The 27537-nt window shown below is 38.4% G+C and overlaps 1 protein-coding gene across 1 annotated transcript in view; it reads left to right on the top strand.

Annotated features, from left to right (window-relative positions):
- The first annotated feature begins 18676 nt into the window (after positions 1-18676).
- Positions 18677-27537, top strand: part of fign (fidgetin) — a 94092-nt gene continuing 85231 nt past the window's right edge. The window contains exon 1 of the mRNA XM_072259666.1: positions 18677-18806. The gene's annotated coding sequence lies outside the window, so the exon portion shown is untranslated. The remainder of the gene's footprint in view (positions 18807-27537) is intronic.

Below are 27537 nucleotides of genomic sequence, written 5' to 3' on the forward strand. Positions count from 1 at the left end.
CCATCGACACTTATCACATTTGTTCACATTAGGACCCATGCCTTCCATATTTGTGCCCGTTTAAATTCCTCGTAAAAGTGTTGATTGCAGCTGATTCACCATTGCCTCTGGTAGCATTTTCCAGATAGCAACCACTCTGAATGTAGAAAGCATTTTCTCCTCAAATTGCTGCCATCAGGAAGAAAGTTCAGAAGCCTCAGGACTTACACCACCAGGTTCAGGAACAGTTACTACCCTCATCCATCAGGCTCTTGAGTCAAACGGGATAACTTCACTCATCCAATCATTGAAATGTTCCCACAACCAATGGACTTAACTTCAAGGACTCTTCATCTCATCTTTTCGATATTTATTGTTTATTTATTTATTGCCATTTTTTTCTTTTTTGCGTTTGCAGAGTTTGTTGTCTTCTGCACTCTGGTTGAACGCCCAAGTTGGGTGGTCTTTCGATTCTGTAATGGTTATTATTCTGTCAATTTTTTGAGTATGCCCGCAAGAAAATGAATCTCAGGATTGTACATGGTGACATATATGTACTTTGATAATAAATTATTGCCTTCTTGTTTTAGATACCTAAACTCCAGGGAAAAGTGATTCTGACCATTTATCCATATCTTTGGTAATCTTATATACTTCTATCATGTCATCGCCACCCCTCCTCCCCAACCCAGGTAAGCTGCTTCACTTTGGGGAATAAAAGCCTAGCCCATCTATCTCCTGGCAAAATTATCCGCTACACTCTCTCCAGTGCAATCACTTCCTTCCTACGGTGCGGCGATCTGAAATACACACAATACTCAAATTTGGTCGATACAGCATCTTTAAAATTGCAATATATGTATAATTTAGGCAGTGAATTTTCTTTTCAAATTAATTTTCAGGTTGTGCCTCTTGCAGGGAAGACTGGTATTTAATGACCATGAGTAGAAATTTAGTAGTTAGAAGAACTGCTGTCTCACTGTGCCAAAGACCTGAGTTCAGCCCTGATTTCAGAGCTACTTGTGAGGAGTAATCATACGGGTTTCTTCCAGGGACTTCAGTTTCCCAAATTCCAAAGCAGATGAGCGGGGGGATGTTTAGAGGGGATGTACGAGGAAGATTGTTTTTCCAGTGCAGAAGGTTCCTGGATTGGCCCATCAGGAACAGTGGTGGAAGCAAATATGGCTTAAAAGGATTTTAGATAGGTTCATGAAAATACAGGGAATGAAGGATATAGTCCAGAAGAGAGTTAGTTTAATTTGGCATCATGTTTGACGCAGACATTGTGGGCTGAAGAGCCTATTCCTGTGCTGTAATGTTCAATATTCTATGTTCACATTGCAAAGATGAGGGTGTCCATATGTTAAGTGTAAGTTTTCCCCAGTGTTTAAATGAATAGCAGAATCTGGGGGAGTTGATGAGACAGTGGGAAGAGTGAAAAATCAGAATTGATGTGTTGCCTTAGTGTAAATCTATAGTTGTTGGGATAGGTAGGTGTGTGCACATCCCCTTGTGGCATTTTACTCTATCTTTATCTTTCCATTTACTGACTTGCATCAGCTTCTTTGATTTCTCCACTCCTTCTCCACTGCCCCCCCCCACTTGTCAAATAATATCCCATCCAAACAGGCAGCATTCCTCTCACTTCACAACACTACACACCTACCCAACTGGGTTTCATCTGCCCTTTCTTTTTCCTTCCTTATAACTTGCAGCTACCACCCACCAGTATCTGTCTCTGAATATCCCTTCTCCCTCCTGGTTCCATTTGCCCATCATTCCCAATCCAACCTGGATCAGCCTATCACCTACCAGCTTTTGTCTCCCCCCCCCCTCACTTTTCTACTTTGGCTGTCTTCTCTCCATACCTTGAGTCTGATGCAGGTTTTGCCTCTATAGTTTGTATTTTTATTCCAGATTTCAATATCTGCAGTCTTGTGTGTCTCCGTCTGATTTTGATGTTTGTTTTACATGACTGAGTGCAGTTTAGTTTTGCCCCTTCTCTTCTCTTCTGGCACTTTCCTTATATTATCTTATTGATTAACAGTGTGGAATACACCCTTCCAGCTCCTGGAGCCACGCCACCCAGCAACTCCCCACTTAATCCTAGCCTAATCACAGGACAATTTACAATGACCAACTAACCTACCAAAAAGTATGTCTTTGGATTGTGGGAGGAAACCGGAGCACCCGGAGGAAACTCATGCGATCATGCAGAGAACGTACAAACTCCTTACAGACAGCGACAGGAATTGAACCCAGGTTGCTGGTACTGTAAAGTGTCATGCTACCCATTATGCTACCCTATCAACCTGTCCTGACAAGTATTACCAAATTCAAAACAGATCACATCTCAACATTCAAAGTCCATACTTCCAGCATGCAGTGAAGTTTCCCTCAGAGCCTAGAATTGACTCCCTTCTCTTGGTGACAAACTGTAAACTTGAGTCTCAACGCGGCCGTGATAAAAGAGATGATTGTGGACTTCAGGAAGGCACAGGTTAACCACTCTCCATTGCACTTCAGTGACTCTGCTGTGGAGAGAGTGAAGAGCACGAAGTTCCTTGGTGTGCACGTAATGGATGATCAAACATAGACCCACAATACCTCCTCACTAGTCACGAAGGAACAACAGCAACTGCGCTTTCTGAGGACATTGAGGCGTGAAAGGCTTCTCTGCCCCAATTCTATAAACTTCCCACAGGAGCACCATCGGGGGTGTCCTATCTGGCAGAATCATTGTGTGGTATGGAACTGCAGAGCATCATACTGCAAGGCCCTTCAGAGGACAACAAAAACTACCGATAAGATTATTGGGGTCTCCCTCTCTACTATTTGTGACATTTACCACGAGCGTTGCAGACAAAAGGCCCAAAGCATTATTGAGGATCCCTGCCACCTATCTCACAATCTTGTGACCCACAACCAGCAAGAAGGGACAGAAACATCAGGACTAGGACTGCCAGACTGGGTAACAGCCTCTTCCCTCAGGTCGTGAGACTAATGAATACCCTGGCACCACTGGGGTCTCATCACTAGAAAAGTGAGCTTTTTCCTGTACTGTTTACTGTTTACCTGTGCTGAGCTTCACTACATGCAGTTTGAATTATATTTTATTAACTCATTTATAGCATGATATTTTGGTTTATGTGATGTATGTTGTTTGGGTGCACCACGGTGCGGAGGAACGTTGTTTCGTTTGGTCATACAATATATGCTGGCATTTATAGCGAGAGGATTTGAGTACAGGAGCAGGGAGGTACTACTGCAGTTGTACAAGGCCTTGGTGAGACCACACCTGGAGTATTGTGTGCAGTTTTGGTCCCCTAATCTGAGGAAAGACATCCTTGCCATAGAGGGAGTACAGAGAAGGTTCACCAGATTGATTCCTGGGATGGCAGGACTTTCATATGAAGAAAGACTGGATGAACTGGGCTTGTACTCATTGGAATTTAGAAGATTGAGGGGGGATCTGATTGAAACGTATAAGATCCTAAAGGGATTGGACAGGCTAGATGCAGGAAGATTGTTCCCGATGTTGGGGAAGTCCAGAACGAGGGGTCACAGTTTGAGGATAGAGGGGAAGCCTTTTAGGACCGAGATTAGGAAAAACTTCTTCACACAGACAGTGGTGAATCTGTGGAATTCTCTGCCACAGGAAACAGTTGAGGCCAGTTCATTGGCTATATTTAAGAGGGAGTTAGATATGGCCCTTGTGGCTACAGGGGTCAGGGGGTATGGAGGGAAGGCTGGGGCGGTGTTCTGAGTTGGATGATCAGCCATGATCATAATAAATGGTGGTGCAGGCTTGAAGGGCCGAATGGCCTACTCCTGCACCTATTTTCTATGTTTCTATGTTTCTATACATATGTACAGTTAGAAGACAATAAACTTGAAATTCAGTTTGAACTTTAAATACCTTCATAATGTTTACATTCTGGCATTTATTTATGATATTTTATAATTTATTTGTGCTTAATAGATAATTGCTAAAATGTAACATTGTAATCTTGGAGCTAAAATTATATCCTGGTTAGACCAGTTCCATGGAGAAAGGAAAAGGAAAGAATTTATCTTTAATTCATAATTTTTTCAAAAAAAAGGTAATGCAAAAAAAGGTGTATTTTTTATGTGTTAATTTCAGTGAAATAAGTTACTGCGCTCTCGAACGGGTTAAGCATTCCTATTTTAGTATGTACAGTACATCACAGAAATAATACTGGGCTTTGCTGTGTTAAGATGCCGCAGGCTTACCACGCTGAAATTTTACACCTATTTCAAAAGAGCATCCTTCAAGGCACCATGAGATTTGTGTTCTTTTTAGTGTTGGGATTATGCTTCTTTGGGCTAAGAAAACCACATCAGGTATTGAACCTGAGTTACGTAAATGCTGAGGCAGCAGGTCCATAGGAGACTGCCAGAATATAATCCAGTTGTGACTGCCTCCAAGGCCATCAAAAAGAACAGACCTACAACCATGAATTGTAGTCAGTCCAATCCATCAGCAATAAAATCCTCATATGATCTACCTCAGTGTGAAATACATTCTATTTTTAATTCTTATGCCTTATTGCAATCATATTAAATTATACTAGAGAACAAATTTTTTGAAAGTGTTGCTTCCTCAGAAATGATTTCAGTTTATGACATACTGCTTAAAACTGAATACAAATATAATTTCAGACTACTTGTATCATGTAGGATTTTGGAGAAACATGAAATGTACTTTTATTGAATATGATGCATTTAATTTTTGGTAAGGATGTGTTCAGTCTGTGGAAGGCATTCAAAGGCAAGATTTTGAGTGCAGAGTTTGCATGTTCCTGCCAGGATTAAAGGCAAAGTTAACAGGCATAGGGAAACTTGGTTTTCAAGGGATATTGGCGATCTGGTTAAGAAAAAAGAGGTGTATAGCAGGTTTAGGCAACAAGGAACAAATGAGGTAGTTGAAGAGTATAGAAAATGTTAGAAAATACTAAAGAAGGAAATCAGGAAGGCAAAAAGAAGACGTGAGGTTGCTTTGGCAGATAATGTGAAGGTAAACCCAAAGGGTTTCTACAAGTATATTAAGAATAAAAGGGACAAAATTGGTCCCCTAGAAGATCAAAGTGGTCGTCTATGTGTGCAGCCTCACGAGAAAGGGTAGATCATAAACAATTTTTTTGCAACAGTATTTACTCAGGAAACTGGCATAGCGTATATGGAAGGAAAGGAAACAAGCAGCAGTGTCATGGAATGTATAGAGATTAAAGAGGAGGAGGTGCTTGCTGCCTTACAGCAAATAAAGGTAGATAAATCCCCCGGGCCTGACATGATATTTCCTTGGACCTTGAGAGAGACTAGTGTAGAAATTGCAGGGGCTCTAGCAGAAATATTTAAAATGTTCTTAGTCACGGATATGGTGCCGGAGGATTGGAGGGTAGTTCATGTTGTTCCATTGTCTGAAAAAGGCTTCAAAGTTAAACCAGGTAATTACAGACTGGTGAGCCCGACATCAGTAGTAGGTAAATTACTAGAAGGTGTTCTGAGAGATCGGATATACAAGTATTTGGACAGCCAAGGACTGATCAATGATAGTCAGCATGGCTTTGTGTGTGGTAGATTGTGTTTAACAAATCTTGTAGAGTTTTGAGGAGGTTACCAAGAAAGTAGATGAAGGAAAGGCCGTGGATGTTGTCTACATGGACTTTAGTAAGGCCTTTGACAAGGTCCCACATGGGAGGTTAGTTCAGAAGGTTCAGACACTAGGTATCCATGGAGAGGTTTTAAACTGGATTCAAAATTGGCTGTGTGGTGGAAGACAGAGAGTGGTAATGGATGATTGCTTATCAGACTGGAGGCCTGTGACTGGTGGTGTGCCTCAAGAATCTGTGCTGGGACCATTGTGGTTTGTTGTCTATATCAATGATCTAGATAATAATGTGGTAAATTGGATCAGCAAGTTTGCTGATGACACTAAAATTGGAGGTGTGTGGACAACGAGGAAGGCTTTCAAAACTTGCAGAGGGATCTAGACCAACTGGAAAAATGGGCCAGAAAATGGCAGATGGAATTTAATGCAGACAGGTGTGAGGTCTTGCATTTTGGAAGGACAAATCAAGGTAGGACATACACAGTAAATGGTAGGGCACTGGGGAGTGTGGAGGAACAAAGAAATCAGGGAGTTCAGATACATAATTCTCTGAAAGTAATGTCACAAGTAGACAGGGTTGTAAAGAAGGCTTTTGGCATCCTGGCATTCATAAATCAAAGTGTTGAGTATAGGAGTTGGGACGTTATGGGGAGGCTGTATAAGACATTGGTGACGCCAAATTTGGAGTCTTGTGTACAGTTCTGGTCACCTAACTATAGGAAGAATATCAGTAAGATTGAAAGAATGCAGAGAAGATTTACTAAGATGTTGCCGGGTCTTCGGGAGTTGAGTTACAGGGAAAGATTGAACAGGTTAGGACTTTATTCCTTGGAGCGTAGAAGAATGAGGGGAGATTTGATAGAGGTTTACAAAATTATGAGGGATATAGACAGAGTAAATGTGAATAGGCTCTTTCCACTTAGATTAGGAGAGATAAATACGAGAGGACACAGCTTTAGGGTGAAAGGAGAAAAGATTAGCGGGAACATTGGGGGAATTTCTTCACTCAGAGAGTGATGGGAATGTGGAACGAGCTGCAATCTGATGTGGTAAATGCGGGCTCACTCTTAGGTTCTAAGAATAAATTGGATAGATACATGGATAGGAGGGGTCTGGAGGGTTATGGACTGAGTGCAGGTCAATGGGACTAGCGGAATAATGTTTCAGCACAGACTAGAAGGGCCGAATGTCCTGTTTTCTGTACTGTAGTGTTCTATGGTTCTATGGTTCTAATTGCTTTGCAACAGTTCAACTCAGCTAAGAAGGTTTTGTTGATGATTTTTCATTTGTTCTTGGTGTCTGAGGCTTCTTCCTTAAGTTTCCAACAATAATCAGCCAGTATTGATGGACTCCAGTTCTCTGATACAATTTCTCCATGATCACAACATCCTGGTGAAACCTTTCAACATGTTCATCACTGAGGACACCATGATTTGCAGGGAAGAGCTCTCAATGGGAATGCAGAAAATAAATCTTTAATGACATATTGCACTTCGTGATTTTGTACTTTTGAAGCATGTTGTCAACCGCTGCACATAGTTTGGTGCTCTGTAGTTGCCAAGAAAATTTTCAACAATATCCTTGAATCCCTTCCATGCGATTTTCTCCAGTCCCACTGTAAGTTCTTCAAATTGCCTGTCATTGATGACATGTTCTATTTGTGACCCAACAAAAAAAAGCCTTCCTTAATCTGGGCATCAGTTATTCTGACTGGAATTATGAATTGAAATAACATATATGGGCAATTTCAAAAAAAGATGTATGATAGGGAATTTCATGTTGATTTTCCTGATCAGCAGTCCCAAATCCATAAGATATACCCAGAAGTATTCAGAAAGCAAAATCTTTGTAGTCCGTTGTTATTAGATATGGCTCTTATACCTAAAAGACTTAGAAAACCTGTAGGTATCAACAGATGACCCCAAATTTTACAGCTAGTGATTGATATTAGTGTCTTTGCAAGTGGTTTCCCATAAGTTTATGCTTAAAATTACTTCTTTAGCTTCAAGTATGATTCATCCAAGACTTCCTAATGGTTGACCTGTGAACGGTAAGATAAATACAATCTTGAGCAGTATAAATCCTATTGTTTAAGCAAGGTGGACTGACCTTTACAGCTTTTATGACATATTTATACATTTTTACAATGTTATATTTGAAATTAAATTCCCAGTAGATAACATTCTGAATTCTTTAAAAATGACCAGGAGCTCACATTTTCTGTTTGTTCATATTTTATTACACAAACACCGCCGAGATTTCCACAAAATGCTATGTGATCTCTAAAGATTTGTTCAAATGATTGCAGATGACTGCAATACCTAAAAGCCACTCACAAAGAATCGGATCATTATTATTATTTCATGGTTACCCACTGGTATAAATTTTCCAAATGAATGAATTATGTATTTCATGTTTTCTGTTATCAGACTAGATGTTCTCATTTTAAGATTTGACTGCCTTCTATAGCACTGCAATAACTAGGCCATTTAAGCACTAATTATCCCTCCACTCTTTCTTCAAATGACTAAATCAGCATCTGTTCTATAATTATCATTAGTGAATGTGTATAGGTGCCATGTACTGTGTAAGAAATGCCTAAGTAGGAATATTTTAAATATGAAGGTCAATAAAAGTGTACCAGTATAATGTTAATGTAATCTTTAAGCATTCTTAAGCTCTGATTGAAACATAAATGAATTGAGTTTAAATGCAAGAGGCTATTTTTATAAAGATTTGATAGATTTTTGTTTGTTCAGTTTTTGATTTTTGAGATATAAATGTATCAAACAACAATAACTAAGTGATGAAAACTCAATTTCTGCTGTATTAATGTCACAGACATTGCATATATTACAGCCTGTAATATTAACACATACTAATGATCAATTCTGATGATTCTTTTGATTTTCGAGTTTTAGGTGAAAATGTGTAAAGTTCACAGTTTGACATTTGGGTATTTTAGTCTTATTTCAGTAGCAATCTTGTGATGTAATTAGCAAAAATGCAGGTAATTATATGCTGTATCACCAGTCTTTTTTTTAATAATGAGTTTCTGTTCAGAATTGCTACCACATTCTGACTTAAGTATAAAGTCCACTATGACCATAATATTTCAAATATAACCTTGTACAGAGAAACTTTTTCTATGAGATTTAATATACCTCAATTTTTCTTACAAAGAATGCAAAATATGGGTAAAGTGTTCATCTATGCTTACAAATATACAAAAATTTTAATACATGAAAATCATAAATGTGTGATAATTCCAATATAAAAGAAAAACCCTATAAACTGCTAACCAAGGATCAGGATAGAATTCAAGAGTTGACATTATCTTTTGTATCTTCAACACATGAAATAAGTCCGTTGTGATATTACAAACGTGATAACATATTTTTTTGCATTTGCCTAAAACATCACCAAACAGTGCTGGGTACCACTCCCATATTAACCCACTTCTCACCACCCTTAAACGTAGAATATTTGGTAAATTCTTTTGGCAGGCTCAGTTTCACAGCAAATTACCTCATCTAACAATTATTGCTTCTAGATTCTCATAATTTTACATAGAATGTTTAATCTTCTACTCATATGACACATCCAGGTCAAGGTTTAATGAAGTATCATCTGATTAACTGGGAAACAGAGAGCTTCATTGAGGCTGACAACTAATCACAAGCCTTTTTTTTCATTAACCTGATCATGGTCACATGAATGGAGAATTTTTTGGAGACAGAGTAAAGTTGAGAAATTAATAAAACTTAACAGAAACTAAGAACATGAATGTAAAATAGATCAGATGAGAAGGAATACAAGACAAAATAAATACAGTAAAAAAGAACCAGATAGACAAGCAGGGGGAAAAAGTTTAGAACAAAACAAGAGAGGTTGAATAATACTGATATACTTAGTTTGCATTTTAAAGCATTTATTTCATTCATGTATGTCCATAAATCAGAAATAAAACTACGTTAAACATTATAAAGGCACTTCAAATGTACTCTTAAATAACACAGTTAGGGAGAGTGACAAAACCAGTTTTAAATGACAGGAAAATATTTTGGAAATATACAACAGACCAGCCAGCATCTATAAAGAGAAAATAGAGGTGGTTTAACTTTAGTTATGTATCTTGAGAAAAAACATGCACATTGATGCTGTGGTGGGTATGTCACTACAGATGATGAAAATGGAGACACAAATGATACTTTGTTCATAAAAAATGAATTATCCCATGAAATGATTCATAGGTTATTTTGCCTTAAATACTTTAAAGTCATAGAGCTCTATAGCACACGAACAGGCTTTTTGGCCCATTTAGTCCAGGCTCCACTGATGTTCTGCCTAGTCCTATCTATCCACACCTGGACCATAGCTGTCCATACCCCTGCTATCCATGTACTTAACCAAACTTCTCATAAATATTGCAATTGAACGCACATTCATCAATTCCAGTGGCAGTTTATTCCACAGTTGCACCACCCTCTGAGTGGAAAAAGTTCCTCTTAAATATTTCATCTTTCACCCTTAACCTATGACCTCTAGTTCTAGTTTCACCCAGTGGAAAAAGACTGTCTGCATTTACCCTATCTACAGTGCCTACTCCCTTTGGAAGTTTTCATGTTTTACTGTTTTACAACATTGAATCACAATGGATTTAATTTGGCTTTTTTTGGCACTAATCAACAGAAAAAGACTCTTTTAGTCAAAGTGAAAGCAGATCTCTACAAAGTGCTCTGAATTCATTACGGATATAAAGCGCAAAATAATTGATTGCATAAAGACTGACCTCCTTCAAGTCAGTATTTAGCCGATGCAGCAATTACAGACCTGGGTCTTTATGGATAAGTCTCTATCAGTTTTGTACATCTGGACTCTGCAATTTTACTGCATTCTTCTTTACAAAACTGCTCAAGCTCTGCCAGATTGCATGGAGATCATGAGTGAACAAGTCCAACCACAAATCCTCAATTGGATTGAGGTCTGCACTCTTACTTGGCCACTCCAAGACATTAACTTTGTTGTTTTAAAGCCATTCCAGCGTAGCTTTGGTTTTATGCTTGGGGTTATTGACTTGCTGTTAAATAAATCTTCTCCAAAGTCGTATTTTTCTTGTGGACTGCACCAAGTTTTCCTCCAGGATTTCCCTGTATTTTACTGTATTCATTTTACCCTCTATCTTCACAAGTCTTCCAGGGCCTGCTGTAGTGAAGCATCCTAACAACATGATGCAGCCACTACCATGCTTCACAGTAGGGATGGTGAGGTTTTTGATGATGTGCACTTTTTGTCTTACATCAAACATAGTGTTTAGTCTGATGGCCAAAACAGCTCAATTTTGGTTTCATCAGACAATAGAACCTTCTTCCAGCTGACTTCAGAGTCTCTCATGTGCCTTCTGGCAAATTCTAGCTGAGAATTCCATAAGTCCATAAGATATAGGAGCAGAAGTAGGCCATTTCACCCATCGAATCTGCTCCACCATTCAATCATGGGTTGATCCAATTCTTCCAGTCATCCCTACTCCCCATACCCTTTGATGCCCTGGTTAATAAAGAACCTATCTATCTCTGCCTTAACTGCACCCAATGACTTGGTCTCCACAGCCACTCATGGCAACAAATTCCACAGGTTTACCACCATCTGACTAAAGTAATTTCTCCACAACTCTGTTCTAAATGGACATCCTTCAATCCTGAAGTTGGGCCCTCTTGTCCTAGACTCCCCTACCATGGGAAATAACTTTGCCATATCTAATCTGTTCAGGCCTTTTAACATTTGGAATGTTTCTATGAGATCCCCCCTCACTCTCCTGAACTCCAGGGAATACAGCCCAAGAGCTGCCAGACGTTCCTCACACAGTAACCCTTTCACTCCTTCAATCATTCTCTTGAATCTTCTCTGAACCCTCTCCAATGTCAGTATATCCTTTCTAAATCATTTCATGTGAGCGTTCTTCAACAGTGGCTTTCTCTTTGCCACTCTCCCATAATGCTGGGACTGGTGAAGCACCTGGGCAACAGATGTTGTATGTGCAGTCTCTCCCATCTCAGCCACTGAAGCGTTTAACTTCTTCAGAGTTGTCATAGGTCTCTTGGTGGCCTCCCTCACTAGTCCCCTTCTGGCATGGTCACTCAGTTTTTGAGAACAGTCTGCTCTAGGAGGATTTACAGCTATGCCATATTCTTTCCATTTCTTGATGATGGATTTAACTGCACTCCAAGGGATGTTCAGTGACTTGGAAATTTTCTTGTATCTATCTCCTGACTTGTGCTTTTCAATAACTTTTTTGTAGTGTTGCTTGGAGTGTTCTTTTGTCTTCATGGTGTATTTTTTCCATGATACTGACTCACCACCAATCGGACCTTCCAGATACGGGTGTATTTTTACCACAATCAATTGAAACACCTTGACTGCACACAAGTCTCCAAAAACAGATCTCCATTTAACGAAATATGTGATTTCTAAAACCAATTGACTGCACCAGTGATGATTTGGTGTGTCATATAAAATGGGGGGAGGCGGAGGGGGTGAATACTTATGCAATCAATTAGTTTGTGTTTTATATTTGTAATTAATTTAGATCATTTTGCAGATATCTGTTTTCACTTTGACACCAATGAATCTTTTGTATGTTGTTCAGTGTCATAAGAGCCAAATTAAATCAGTTGGATTCATTGTTTTAAAACAATAAAACATGAAAACTTCCAAGGGGGGGGGGTGAATACTCTTCATAGGCACTGTCTACCTCTCATAATTTTTATACCTCTATCAAATCTCCGTCATTCTCCAGTACTCCATGGAATGAACTACTGACCTATTCAACCTTTCCCTATAACTGAGGACCTCAATTCCTAGCAACATCATTGTATGTTTTCACTCTACTCTTTCAAACTTATTAACATCTTTTCTATAGGTAGGTGACCAAAACAGCACACCAGATTTGGCCCCACCAACGTCTTATACAATTTTGACATAACATCACAACTCCAATACTCAATACAGCCCTCTTTACGACCCAGTCTACCTGTGATGCGTCTTTCAAGGAATTATGGATGTGTATTCACAGATTCCTCTGTTCTACAGCACTCCTCAGTACCCTATCATTAACTGTGTAAATCCTACCCTGTTTAATCCTCCAGAAGTGCAACAACTCAAACTTGTCTGTATTAAATTCCATCTGCCATTTTTCAGCCTGTTTTTCCAGCTTGTCCAGATACGCTGCAAGCTTTGATAGACTTACTTGCTGTTCATTACACTCCATCTTAGTGTCATTAGAAAATTTGCTGATCCAGTTTACCACATTATTATCAAAATTGTTGATATAGGTGACAAACAGGAACAGATCCAGCACTGATCCCTGTGACACACTACTAGTCACAGACCTTCCAATCAGAGAGGCATCCATCTACTGCCATTCCTGCAAAGCCAATGTCTAATCCAATTTACTACCTTATCCTGAATGCTAAAAGTGACTGAATATTCTTGACCAGCCTCCCTGCGGGCTTTTTCCAAAGACCTTGCTAAAGCCCATGTAGGCAACATCGACTACCTTTCCTTTATCAATTTTCCTTGTCAACTCCTCAAACAAACATTTCCCACCACACACATATTGATTATGCCAAATTAGGCTCCGTCTATCCAAATACTATCCAGTTCCTTTGAATATCTTCCAATAATTTACCCACTACTGATGCTAGGCTCACAGGCCTATAATTTCCTAGTTTATTCTTAGAGTACTTATTCAACAACAGAGCAATATTAGTTATTTTCCAGTCCTCAGCACCTCACTCATGGCTAAGAATGCTTAAATATATACCTCTGCCAAGGCCCTTGCAAATTATGTTCTAGCTTCCACAAAGTCCGAGAGGACACCTTGTCAAGACTTGGAGATTTATTCACCCTAATTTGCCTCAAGACAATAAGCTTCTCCTCTTCTGTAATCTTTATATGGTCCATGACTTTGCTGCTTTTTTGCCTCAGTTCTACAAACTCTGTCCCCTTTGCCCGAGTAAATATAGATGCAAAAATTCCACTTAAGATCTCCCTCATCTCTTTCAGCTCCATGCGTAGTTGACCACGTTGATCTGCGAGTGGACTAATTTTGTCCATTGCTATCCTCTTGTTCTCACTTTATCTGTCGAAGCCCTTTTAGGGTTCTCCTTCACCTTGTTTGCTAGAGTAACTTCATGTCTTCTTTTTGTTCTCCATTTTCCTTCTTAAGTGTTCTCTTGCATTTCTTACACTCCTTAAGTACTCTCATTTGTTCCTGTCCACCAACACCTGCTATGCATCTCCTTTTTTTTTCTTAAGCAGGGCCTCAATATCTCTTGAAAGCCAAGATTCCCTAAACCTGTTATCCTTTCTTTATATTCTGACAGGAACATACAAACTCTGCACTCTCAAAATTTCACTTTTAAAGGCCTCCCATTTACCAAATATACCTTTGCCTGAAAACAACCTATCCTAATCCACACTAGCTGCATCCTTTCTGACACCATCAAAATTGACCTTTCGCCAATTCAGAATCTCAACCCGAGGACTAGTTCTATCCTTCTCCATTATTATCTCGAATCTAATGGCATTCTGCTACCTGATCTGCTTTGTTCCCTTACAGGAGATCCAACGTCACAGTCTCTCTAGCTGGGACTTCTATACGTTGATTAAGGAAACTTTCCTGAACAAATTTGACAAACTCTATCCCATCCAGTCCTTTTACAGAATGGGAATCCCAATCAATATGTAGAAAGTTAAGATCACCTACTCTCACAACCTTATTTTTCTTGCAAATTTGTTCCTCTAAATCCCACTGACTATTCAGTGGTGTACAATATAATCCTATTAGCATAGTCATTCTTTTCTTATTCCTCAATTACCCCCATAGAACCTCAGTAGAGGAGCCACCCAGCCTGTATGGGCACTATGGGGCCATTTTTCCTGGCGAGTATTGCCACCCCTCTATCATTCCTAGAAAAACGGAACCATGCAACACTGAGCTGCCACCCCTGCCCCTCCTGCAACCAAGCCTCACAAATGGCCACAATGTCTTAATTCCACATGCTGTTCCATGGTCTAAGCTCGTCCACTTTACCTACAGTACTCCTTGCATTGAAATGGACACAACTCAGAACATTATTCCCACCATGTTCAACGTTTCAATTCCTGCCTTTGTATGTAGGTTTAACATAATCTTTACTCACAATTACTCCAGTATCTGCCCCAGCACTCCGGTTCTTGTCATCCTATAACTCTAGCTAAACCCCTACCCCCACCCCTGGAAACAGAACCAACAAATCTTCCCACAAGGATATTGATCCCCCTCCAGTTGAGGTGCAAATTATCCCAACTGTTCAGTTTCTAGCCTTCCTGCAAGAGAGCTAAATTATCCAAAACCTGAAGTTCTCCCTCCTGCACCATCTCCTTAGTCACATATTACCCTGTTCGCTCTTCCTATTTCTGACTCACTAGCACATGGCATGGGTAGCATTCCTGAGATCACAAAGTTTGAGGTCCTGTCCTTTAACTTAGCGCCTAAGCTGCTGAATTCACTTTTCAGGTGGTCAACGTCCTTCGTGCCTATGTCATTGGCATTAACGTGGATCACAATATAATAAGATCATGCAGGAAAACAGTGTTAGATTTCATGACCTTGCCCATCAGAAACATACAACAGAGCCATTAAAATGGAGCCATATCATGCCAATTAACCTTATATGGAATTTTCCAGGGATTTTTTTTTGGTGCCTATAACCTTTCCTGGGTAAGGAAGATTAATTCAGAATGCATATAGGCTCGAATAATGCATGCATTTCTAAATGACAATAAACGAGGACTGAGTATCCTCATAATCTAATCTAATCTAATATTTGGCCAATTATCCCTGACAGGACAACAGTGGATGTCTTTCTGTATAAATGACAAAATAGATTTCCACAAGGATCCAAATTGAACTGAACTGAACTAAACTGAACATTTCTAACTGGTTCAAAGTCTCTACAGTTTGATATTTCATCTTCTGTATGTTTTTCACTTTTTTGGAACTTGTGCAATCTGTTTTTTTTGTGCATCAGGTGTTTAATATTTTCTTTGAATGGGTTCCATGGTGCTTCTTTGTTTTGTGGCTGGCTGCAGGAAAAGCAATCTCAAAGTTGTATACTGCCTACATACTTTGACAATAAATGTACTTTGAATCTTTGAAATATTGAGTGTCTCTCTTTCTACGGATGCTGTCTGATATGCTGAGTTTTTTTCAGCATTTTGTTTTTGTTTCAGGTTCCCAGCATTTTTATTTCCAGTGGACTACTTACTCAGAGATTTAAATGTCCAGGCCACTTAACGTGCCAGTAGCCAGTAGCTGATGAGGTCCAAACAGATATTCATTCAGCAGGAAAAGAAAACTCAACACCCTTTCATGAAGATGGCCCTGAAAATGACTCAAAGCTCCTTTTAACACTGTTGCGTTGCTAGCAGGTATATTTTCAGAATCAGAATTATTATCACTGACATATATTGGGAAATATGTTGTGTTGTTACAGCAGTGCAGTGCAAGACATAACATTACTGTAATTTAAAAAAAATAACTAAGTCTTGCAAAAGAGAAGTAAGGAGTTAGTGTGCATGGGTTCGTGGACCATTCAGAAATTTGATGGCAGAAGTGAAAAACGCTGTTCGTAATATGTTGACTGCAGGTCTTCAAACCTCCTTTACCTCCTCTCTGATGGCAATAATAAGAAGAGTTTATGTTCCAGATGACAAGGGTCCTTCATAACGTATTATGCCCCCTTCTTGGGGCTCTACTGTTTGAAGATGTCCTTAGTGGTGAGGTGAGTTTTTTATGAGATAGATCTGGCTGAGTCTGCAGCTTCGTTTGATTTTGCAAATTGAAACCTCCATACTAGCTAGTGATACATTAAGTCCGAATGCTCTCAACCTTACATCTAAAGTCATCTGTAGAAACCTTGTACCTTCTCCGTCATTTCTGGAATAGGAAAGACAACAGAAAGTAGACTGAGAACGTATAGATACATTAATAATGTTAGGAAGAAAACAGGGTGGCCATTGAATGCTGTTTCTGATGCTTTTCATTCCCACTTCAGCATTTCCCTAATAATCTTCAAAACAAAATTCAAGACCAAAATGGCTTCCTTCCCCGCGTATTCCACAACTCTTTGATCTTAACAAATTCTGGTCATCTCTGAGCTGAGCTCAACGATCACTTATAGTATTTCATTTAGTGTTTGCTTTTCATATATCTAGAGAAAGAAAGGATTCGGGTTAGAAAAGTATTCGGTACTCAGGAAAATTAATATCCGAGCCTCTGGGGTTGACGAACATTAACGACCAAATATTGCACCCCCGCCCCATAATTTGTGAAGTTGTTATATTGTTTGTACTTTAATATAACGATCGATATGTTTTCAAACTTTTCCCATTTATTTCCCGGACATTTTTTGATCTGCGGAGAGAAATCCCTTCCTCCTCACATTCTCCCCCTCTTCTATCTTCATTTCAAGATATTCCATAATTCTTCATCCGTTGCTTTCAGCTGATATAGAGTACACGGCCAGGGTGCTATCAGTCACCTTTTCCTTTCATTGGTGATCTTTGACATACTGCACACGACTACATTTTCTGCTTTTATTTGAAATTTCCAGATTACGTTTTGAAATATCTTTGTCCTAAATGTACAAAACTGTTTGCATACATTGATCAATTCCACCGAAATAAAACTCTCCCCAAAGCTGCACTACAAACACATTGCAAATGATGTTTCAGCTCGACCCAATGGAGTGCACCAATGAATTTACACCACTTGAACACTATTTGGTCCTTTTTATTAATGCACGCCAATAGCTAGAGGTATCTTCTAAGGAATCATAATTACAGATTAATCCAACATTTGAGCAGTTACACTTTATTACACATTTCCTTTTTTGAATTATGCCTCTGTTTCATTTCCCTCTGTGAATGTCCCGTTATAGCAGAGACTCGCTTTATCATTGTAACTTAAAACATAAGATTCTTTATAAACGTATTGTTATTTATAAGATAACATTTAGAGCTCTTCTAAATCGCTGGTTGAAGGTATACACAGACAGTGCTGTACATGTGTGTTTGTATTTCAGATGTCAAAGAACAACATTTTTCCTTTAAAACTCTGAGGTTGAATTTGATGTGATATATTTTATCAGACTTTTCTCCGGGCCGTCGGAGAATAACTCGAGATACTTCTGGGCTCGTCAGAGACAATCAATAGTATTGTGCTTAACAACAGAACGTTTCAAAACAACATTTCAAAATAGAAATGTCTAAGACCAGAGGGCATGCATTGAAGGTGAGAGGGCGGTAGGTTTAAAGAGGATGTGAAGGGCTTTTACCCAGAGAGTGGTAGATGCCTGGAATGTGCTGTCTGTTATGGTGGTAGAGGCAAAAACACAAGAGACGTTTGGACAGGCACACGAATATGAGGAAGGTGGAGGGGGGAGGACATTGTGTGCGTAGGAGGGATTAGTTTTGGTTTTTTAATTTCCTTTTTAGCTGGTTCGGCATAACATTGTGGGCCGAAGGGCCCGTTCCTGTGTTCTATGTTCTATATACATGCCATCGGTCAATACAATGGCGTCCTTTAATCTTCATTTCTGTGCAACTGAGTTATGACGAGCGGATGTTTCACAGTCTTTGGAAAGGGGATAATTTAATACACCTGTTCATAAAAATCTTGATTAATCCAAAACCTGAAGTGTGTTAATATTTTAGTAACAACGCTAAATTCCTTTACCAGTTAACAGTAGCCAATAAAGCTGCTTAAAAAAAATAAAAGTGGTTCGGGACACTTCATTCAGGGGGGAAATGCAAGGAGTATTTCACGAAGAGAGCACTCGAGATTGAAGACAGAGGTTGTAACTTGCTGAAGCTGGGCGACTCTCTCAGTGAAGCACTCGGTGTCTGCAGTTTGCATTGCTGAGATCTGGTTTGAAATTGCCTCTCCGGCTCGGACGCATGCGTGCTCCTCGCCTCGGCCCAGGCAGCTGTTTTGGGTCAGAATTCCAACATGGCAGGCATCCGAGCGCACTGGTTTGAAAACTTGGAATGATTTCAAAGCCCTGGCAATTCTCACTCACGTCGAGTTCCCGTTCAACAGTAAACACGGGGTGGATGGTTCGAATTGCGGCGGCCCTCTGAGCGATCCCAGGTAAGACTTTTATTCCGCCTCGAATGGCAGCAACATTTATGTTTGAATCCCGTAAACCGAAGCGAGCGCAAGGAGAGAGAGATTATGTGCACGGAGCGGAAAAAAAAACCGCGCCTGACTTGCCCAATGTTTATCTTCATCGGGAGACCCCCCTTGTATTATCCGTGGCCTGTAGCGGACTCTTGCAAAACAAAGGAAGAGTCAGAGTTTTCATTGAAGTGAGCGGGGGAATTGCAGCAGCGAGATTTCGAGAGTTCGGCCCCCCCACCCCCCATGTGCATCTTCTGTTCCCCATTGGAGCTGGGCAGACTTATTCTGCTGTCGATTCAGGCAGCCGGTGAGAAAGTGAGAGTGCTTCGGAGCTTGATCTGCTGGGGAAACAACTTCTGGTCAAAGTGTAATAAAAGCAATTACTTGTCATGGTATACAAGGGGAATTCTTTATTCCAAAAAAAACAGCACTCAAGTGTCAGAAGCGAGGCTGAACCTATGCTGTAACTGTTCGGGTCTGAAGAGATAACCACATCATCTATTTTCAGGCTTGGGAGGAAGCATGGTGGGCGTATTGTGCCATGAATATGTATAATCTAATGGTATATACAGTAAAGCGATCCTATTACTGTCCTCCCCGGAGCTTCTTGTTAGTTTCCATGGAAGTGAGTGAAATTGACAGCGACTGGGATTCGAGATCATGTGGTTGTATTTTATGTGTGTGTGTGTGTGTTTGTGTGTGTATGTGTATGTGTGAGTGTCTGTGTGCGCGCGCGCGCGCTCTCTCTCTCTCCCTCCGCTGGTCTCCCTCGGATCCCTTTTTTTTGTTGATGTCGCTTTTCTCCCCTAATTATATGCATGTAGGTTAAATGAATACCTGACGAAAGGCTCCACGTTTTCAGCAGTGAAATTTGATAGCCGAGAGAGAGAGAGGGGGAAAAAGTGGTTAATGAAAACCCAACCGTTGGAATTCTGAATGTGAATTCAATTGTGCGGCTGCAAGAAATGATCAGTAGCGCGAGTGTTTATGGTATGATTTTTTTTGTTGTTGCTGTTGTATTTTGTCATTTGCAAAAGACTCTTGAGAGCAGAAGGCTTTTTTTCCCTCCTTAAAGATGTTTAATATATACCATTCATAATTTTGGAGCTTCAGGGAGTCTTCCGATTTCACGTTAAAGCTGTAATATATATTCATAGCGGATTTAGTAGTGGTGCGCTCAGGATGCTGTGGAGAGGCTATCGCGTTTATAAATTTTAAATCGGGGGCAGTACAAGTTGATGAGAACTGCTATTTGACGGGAATGCGATTTTTGCAATTGGTATTCATTAGTGCGAATTTCACAGTGAGCGGCCAGCGGAAAGCAGGTTAGGGTTAGGCATCGGTTACCTATAATTATCAGTCGTATGATTTAGGATTTAAAAAAATACTGATGTGCCACTTATTTCAAAAATCTTATTGGCAACAAAACTTGAACGCATTAATCAATTACAGATTATAAAACCTGGTTGAGGGTGTTTGGCAGCTTATTTTCGAGAATTATATGTAAATGTGTATGCCATTTAATTACATTGCATGGATACAGATGTGTACACAGCCATAACAAACCCAAGAGTGGTTTGAGTTAAGGACAAGGGAAATAAAAATGTTCCGCCAATTAATGTAGTCCTAAAGTCCGAAATCGAAGATAGTAATAAAGACCTTATGCTGTTGGATATTTGGAGTAGAATCTGATTTTCTACGCTTAGTTTATTTTAATGAGATATTTACAGGAATTCGTAATTTGTCTAATCAATAGGGGCACCAGTTAAATTTGATGTGAAGACTATTGCCTTGGCGAGTCTCTGCAGAAATAAAATGCAAACTTAGGAAATTTCACCCGGCCCAGGGACGCGTGAAAGCAACGTGTGAGGGTTATTTTGTTTTCGCCTCCCTGAGGTGGTCAATGATGGAAGTCCTTCAGTGGCATCACGTAAACACCGTGAAGTGTACTTCCACATATTGACGATGACATATGTCTACCCCATCCGTCCCCCTTCCAGTTCGAGGACTTTTGGCCCCCTTGCATCCCCATGCAAACGTTGTCATACGAATTAATATGCGGAGGAGGTCCAGGGACTTTGGCTAAAGTATTTTGCATGTGAGCGAATTGCCGTAGTGTAATCATTCGAAAACAATATGCCTCCCCGTGTACCCCATCCAGAGTGTGGCTCATGTGCAAACAACAGCAACTTTAAAAAAAGATCTGTCTTGAATGGAGTCTGTTTGCTTAGACAAAATATTCGAGAATGATACTTTCCGGAAAAGCGCTAAAATCCGCACAAGTAGAGAGACATTCCTAAATGCCCAAGTTTGCATTTGTGAAATTGTTCAACAATGTCAGTGTCAGCAGAGCATTGGCTTTTAAGAGTTAAATTATTGGTCTACATATGGAAAATAACTTTATACAAAATAAATAGGTTGCCTGATTTTTGTATCCACTGTGGCTTCAAATATAATTATTTTTAAATTGCAGAAAAATGATTTTAATGTGTGCATGTTACATTGCTTAATAGATAAGCAGTAAAAATAATGAATATTTGAGCAAGTATGTAATAAACAGTACTTTTGTCCTGTTCTGGTTAAAGCATAATGCATTTTACAGTATCTGTAAATAAGACTGCTGTAGTAAAATGCCATCAACCTCAGCTTGTCAGCTGTAAGCAAATATGTTAAGTGTTGTGTTTGTGCTTTAGATTAGAAAGAGGAGACCCAGGGGAGCTAGCATCATGCAAATATAACAAATCCCATTTCTAATATGCATGATGTTCACCCTTTCAGCAGCTGGATATGTTTTCTTTGTGTTATTTCTGTGAGTGCTGACAATTTTTTGTACAGATCTAGGTTGGGCTACATAACAAAGTGAAACCAGCTGTCTGTCGCTGCTCTGAGGGATGTGTTTGCTCTGCTGCTGAAGATGAAGGACCACAAATCCTTGACACACTTCCCTGACATGATCAACATTCAGCTGCTGAGATTGTCTGCTTGGTCAATTTTTTTGTGTGTTCTGACTGACAGCATGCAGCACAAACAAATTAAAGCCAAAAAAAAAGTTTGAGGCTCTCCTTTACCTTCAGCACCTCCTGTGATTCTGTTTGAAGCATCATTCGAGCACCCCTCGGAAGTATCATTCGCCAATGAAATAGTCACTCTGGTACAGGAGAATGAAATAGAAGAGCTGTTTCTTTCCAGATAGTTAAGGTAGTTTTAACTTAGTATGTTGCGTCAAAATTTTGCTCTTGCCTTACAATTTAAAAAGCAGATCAATGGCTGGTAAGAAGTGGTATTTGGATTCGTGTACAAATTGGGAATTGGACAGGGGAGTCCCTAAAGAGGGGGATGGTGAGGGGAGTGGGTTTCAGGGGAGAACATTGGGGGAAGGGAGATTTAATGTTAATACTTTTAATCTGGATTGTGGAGAATTCATGAGCATCCATAGATTTACACAAGTAATTATCATATCCCAAGTGGCACAGGAAGACATTTGCCTAAAAACTGATGTCTTCATTACAGTGTTTACATTTTAATAGAGCAGATTAGTAACTGCTATATATGATTACAGTGTAGCGGAGGGACAACTTTTTAATATTTCCATGAAAAGTTCTGAGGAAAATAACAATTGAGTTTCAGAATATAAAGTAATTGAAATAGAGGAAAACGAGATTTGAAGTTCGTAAATCCAAATCCCGATTTTTTTTCATTTCCCAAATTGTGTTTGTAATATTCCAGTATTTTGCAGAGTTCTCTTTCTATTGCCCAGTGAATGCTTTATACAAGGCTCTGAGATACCATGTAGCTACGTACTTGGCAGAATGCCATACATTGACTGCAGGAGCCTTGGTACCTGAGAGCATATCAGTAGTCTGGTCTGTAAAAATGTGATGGAAATGTTGGTAAACTGCCATACAGGTTTGGGAATGTCGGAAAAATGTCTATGTAATCAGCTTCAAACTCCTGTCTCAGACACCCTGGACTGGAAATAACTGTGTATTGACCAGAAGTCTGTGGGTGCAAAGCATACTTGCTGACCAGTGCATTAACGATTCATTGCAATGGCCTGATACAGATTTGATAACAGGGTCATTATTTGCATGCGCAGACAAACTTAACTTTATAAATATAGTGCATCAAAATATCTGGTCAAATGAGTGGTCAATTACTTACATAGTCAGATGCTAAGACACAGTTGGCACTGTCTCAATATTATGTGAATTTAAAAGATCCAAAAATAAGAATGCAGCAAATTCCAATCTATTTACATTAACTGCACTGTTGCCAGAATTACTTACTTTCTTTCAAATACTGACAGTGATCCAGAGATAAAAGTTCAAAGTATGTTCAAATACCGGAGCCTGTATTTTATATCCAGCTGAAATGATTTTAGTTCAAGGTTACATTGTTATTGCATGATTGTTCTTTTTTCCCTCTTCCAGTTCTTTGCCTTGTTCAATACCAAAAGCATTTAGGAATTTTATTGTCCGTCTATTTCTAGAAATGTATTTGTCACTCCAGTATTTCATTATAAAAATTTGTTCTCTTTTAAAATTCATTGTTTTGCTGTCCATGACAATAATGGGTGTTTAATTACTCAATAAGAGATTCCATTTTTACTGCAGGCTAGACAAACGGTATTGATTTTTTACTTTGCTGCAATATGAAACTGAAAAACACAATTACAATTCTTTGCCTTGTGGAGTGCATTAGTCCTGTTCAAAATCAGACATAGTTACAGGATCCAACCAGCTGAGACTGTAAAAGCATTTATTTTATAATTCCTGTGTTTTGCTTGATAATCTTGCATATTCACAAATGCATAATGAAAAATTGAAATCAGTGGGTTTTTTCCTTCTGTATTTACCAAAATTATCATAATCTTTGCCAAATCCAACATTATCTTTCAATGAAAGTTGTTCTGTAGTGTAGATTCTTAAAAGAAAAAAAATACTTTTAATAATACCATCAAATTATAGTAACATTTCATGACAATTTTTTCAAGAGTGGCAGGTAGAAGCTTGCATTTATCTTTTATATAATCTTCTTCATCTCTCACCTTTTATAAATGCTTAGACCTGTGGATAATAGGCTTCAGTCACCATGCTACAGTTTAAAGTTGCTTTTGTTTACATGCAAGCCAGCCAGTGAATGTTGGTAGGCTGTTCAAATCTAAATGTGCACACATTCTTACAGGATTCATTGGATTAAAATAATGAACTCTGGGTAGCTTTCTCTTTCCTCCCTAACACAGAGTTGCTGTGGCAAACTCTTGTGTTTTGGCAGAGGACTAATTTAGCCCAGACGGGAATCGAACCCAGGATCATTCAGGTTTGTCTAGTTGTTGCTCACTTGATCAGCTTGTTGAACAATCAGGAAAGCCTGTTTAAAATCTTATAGTTTAATCTTAATGAGAAGTGATTGAATGAATGTGGCTGTTAAAGATTCAGTGTAGAATAATAAATTCCATATCAGAAATTGCGTGAACAGAAGGGTAGTGAAAAAATGGGATTAATATAAGCAAGATATGAGAAATAAGTACTTTTGGAATTATACATTTAACAATTGTAATTCTCTTTGACAGAATATCATTCAGATTTTAAATATGAAATATTTAAAAAATGAACATGCTGATTTAGTCATGAATAATTTCATAGTATGTGTATTGTATAACATTTAAATAATGGTGTAAAGTGGAATTGTTCATTCTGGGCTTCTAATAAAAGTAAGTTTTTTGGTCAGTCCTATTTAACTATAGAATTAAGTAATTTTGTGATAATTTTAAAATTGAAATTACTCTGCCTGGTGGCTTATGATGTACCTGAAGGATAAGCAAACTGATTGTCAGTAAAACTGCTTGATGGCAGTATACTTTATGAAGGTGTGTCTCAATCACTGCTACATTTTTCTTTACTAAGTTTTATTACCATTTGCCTCCAGATTGTCTATGTTCTTCTTGGTCATAGCATTCATTAGTTGCCTAGTTCACCTTTGTTCGCAGCAGACTTGGGAAATGACCTCATATTTGAGTGACTGTCGATAACAAATTGCAGCATCTTCACCATTCAGACTGGGAGGACTGTGACTGCTAAAGACTTCTTCAAACCAATAAATGGCTGTAACATCCACTTAATTTTTTAATTAAACTTAAACTTAATTACTATTTAATACTAGGCAATTAAAGTGTGTGGTCAGGGCTGTCTATATAAAATGCATCAATTTGAACCTGCCATTTGATTAATGGCCTTGCCGATGTAGAAAGTGCACCGCAAAAGAGAGCTGCAATAGGGTCATATCTTTAATAGCTGTATAAAGTGCATTTTAGCTGTTATTCTCTGTAACAATTGACTCAAAAATCATATATTACATAAATTTCATTATCTTCTTTATAAGCTCATAGTTTTTTTGAATTTCAATTATTTTAACACCAATATATTTTATGGTTAATGTATGAGGGGATGTGCATAATTTTTATATTGCAATAAGATGCAGAATGTAGCTGAAAAACCACTGGTTAGTAACTGCACGTTGTTCACTGTGGACTTTGTTTAATTTAATAAATCTTACCCTTTTCTCAGATTTTGCATGATTTGGCTTTTAATGTTCATTATTTGTTACAAATGAAAGTAAGCTTAATATTTACATTTTTCATTCTGAGGGTGGAGTAAATCTAAGTCAATTATATTTATAATGAAATAGAAAAATAAACCTTTTCATGCAAACAAAAAGGCATGGGTTAACTTCTCAAAGCATAACATTTGTAGCTAGATGAGAATTTTGAAAGATTAAGGTTTAAAAACATTAAATTCTTTTTTAGATGTTTGTATTATTTTGTGTAGATGTAAATGAAGCTAATGAGTGAGAAAACAAATATTCTTCATTTGTCATTGAAGCTTAAGCTAAATATTTACAATCGTGTTTGCTTGCATTGGGTAATGCTGTGCACCATATTGACAGTGTAGTTGCTGGGTACTATGTGTATCTTCTATGCAAAGTATTTTAAGTTACTGACGGTAGATAGAAGATGTTTGGCCTATTTACCGTTGCAAGAGACCTGGAATGATTTAGTTCACTATCCACAGGAGCCACTGTTCACAGTGTGTTGAGTCTATATTCACAGATACAGCTGCTTGGATTCCCTTTGCTGAACTGTCTTATTGTGGCTGTGGCAAACTTGACCTGTCTGTACTTTCATAACGAGATAGTCCAATTTTTTAACACTGTGATAAACTGCAGAGTTTTAAAGCAACTTTTATTTGCTAAAGGCAAGGAATAATTGGGTATTTTGATCTGTTATGACTTGTCATTCACTCAAGTGCAAATGTCGAGTTGTGACCCATCTGCTTTCCTCTTTACCATAGTGAGTTTGGGATTAGGGTTTGACCTTCTTGTTGTTGTAAGCAATACTATTAATCACATCCAGTTTCCAATAGAAGATGCAGTCAAATCGCATTATTAATTTAGGAGGACTAATTTAGGACCCCATTTCAGCCTTCAGTGAAATGTATAGTAGCCAACATTAGTCTTGATTTCTGTTTGAACTAGAATTTTGTGACTTGCTTGTTGTGTTTTTATTCAGTAAGTTCCAGAAAGTAGAATAGTTTATTCTTGGGTAAAGTAGCTTTAATACATGTCACATAACTACTTCTGATGCAAATTTATTCTCAATGTTTAATATTTCCACAATAAGGATAATACATTTCCATGGGCACATGAGATTTATATTACCCACACCTATTTTATAATTTAATATTCATGCTTTTGAGATTTGGTTTATCTATTTTTTTTATTCCGTCCGATAAAGGTTGCCTCTGCATAAAATTAAATTTAAGGAATCTACCAGATGTAATCGACAATTTTAAGCAGCATAAAATTGTTACCGTGAATTAAAGACCATGTTGTTCAACAATAACTGGAACGGCTTTGTGAATTTTTATATCATCAGAGAAGTTTGGGAAAGAGTTAATATTTTACGACTCTATAATTTTGAGATTCAAGATAAATTCGGGAGCAATTGCCCGTCTTGTATTGATGGAAGAGAAAGGAATCCTGCTGTCTCTCTGCATACTTTATGCTTGAAGTTCACTTAAAAATTTTTAACACACAATATTAATTAAGGTGAATAGCCATGTGCTAAGGCAAATATGTTATGATTGGCTAAAGTACCAGTGTGATGAACCATAGAAAAGGATATTCAATAGTGCGGTGTAGTACTGGATCAGATTTTCATCTTCAGTTTAATGGAAGAAATTAAGTTGAAGCTAAAATCTTTCTTAAGGAACTAATGCAGTCTCCTAAGTATTTTTGCATGCATTTGAGCAGACAACTATAGAACAATACTGAAAGAAAGTTCTAAATGTGTTCCTTCCTGATTGCTTTATTTGTTTGTGTGCCTGAAATTTGAGGAAAAATTGGAGTAATTTAAGAGGAAAGAGCTGGAAAAAGTATATTATTAGTTAGATTAATATATTAATCTGTACATTATATTTTGACACAAAATGATCTCATTGAGATAATGTGAATTAAAGTAAATTTGTATGGCAATTTGTATTTTTTTTATTTAAATGGCATAGACTACAGGTGGTTTTGGAAAAGAAGAAAATACACACATCCCTTTACTGGGAAATCTAAACCATTTTGTCTTAGCTCTTAATATATTCAACAAAACTAACAGAGTAGAGTTAGAAAGTTAAGGACCTGGATGAAAATTCAA

This window comes from Mobula birostris, chromosome 6, assembly GCF_030028105.1.
Source record: "Mobula birostris isolate sMobBir1 chromosome 6, sMobBir1.hap1, whole genome shotgun sequence".
Classification (NCBI taxonomy): domain Eukaryota; kingdom Metazoa; phylum Chordata; class Chondrichthyes; order Myliobatiformes; family Myliobatidae; genus Mobula; species Mobula birostris.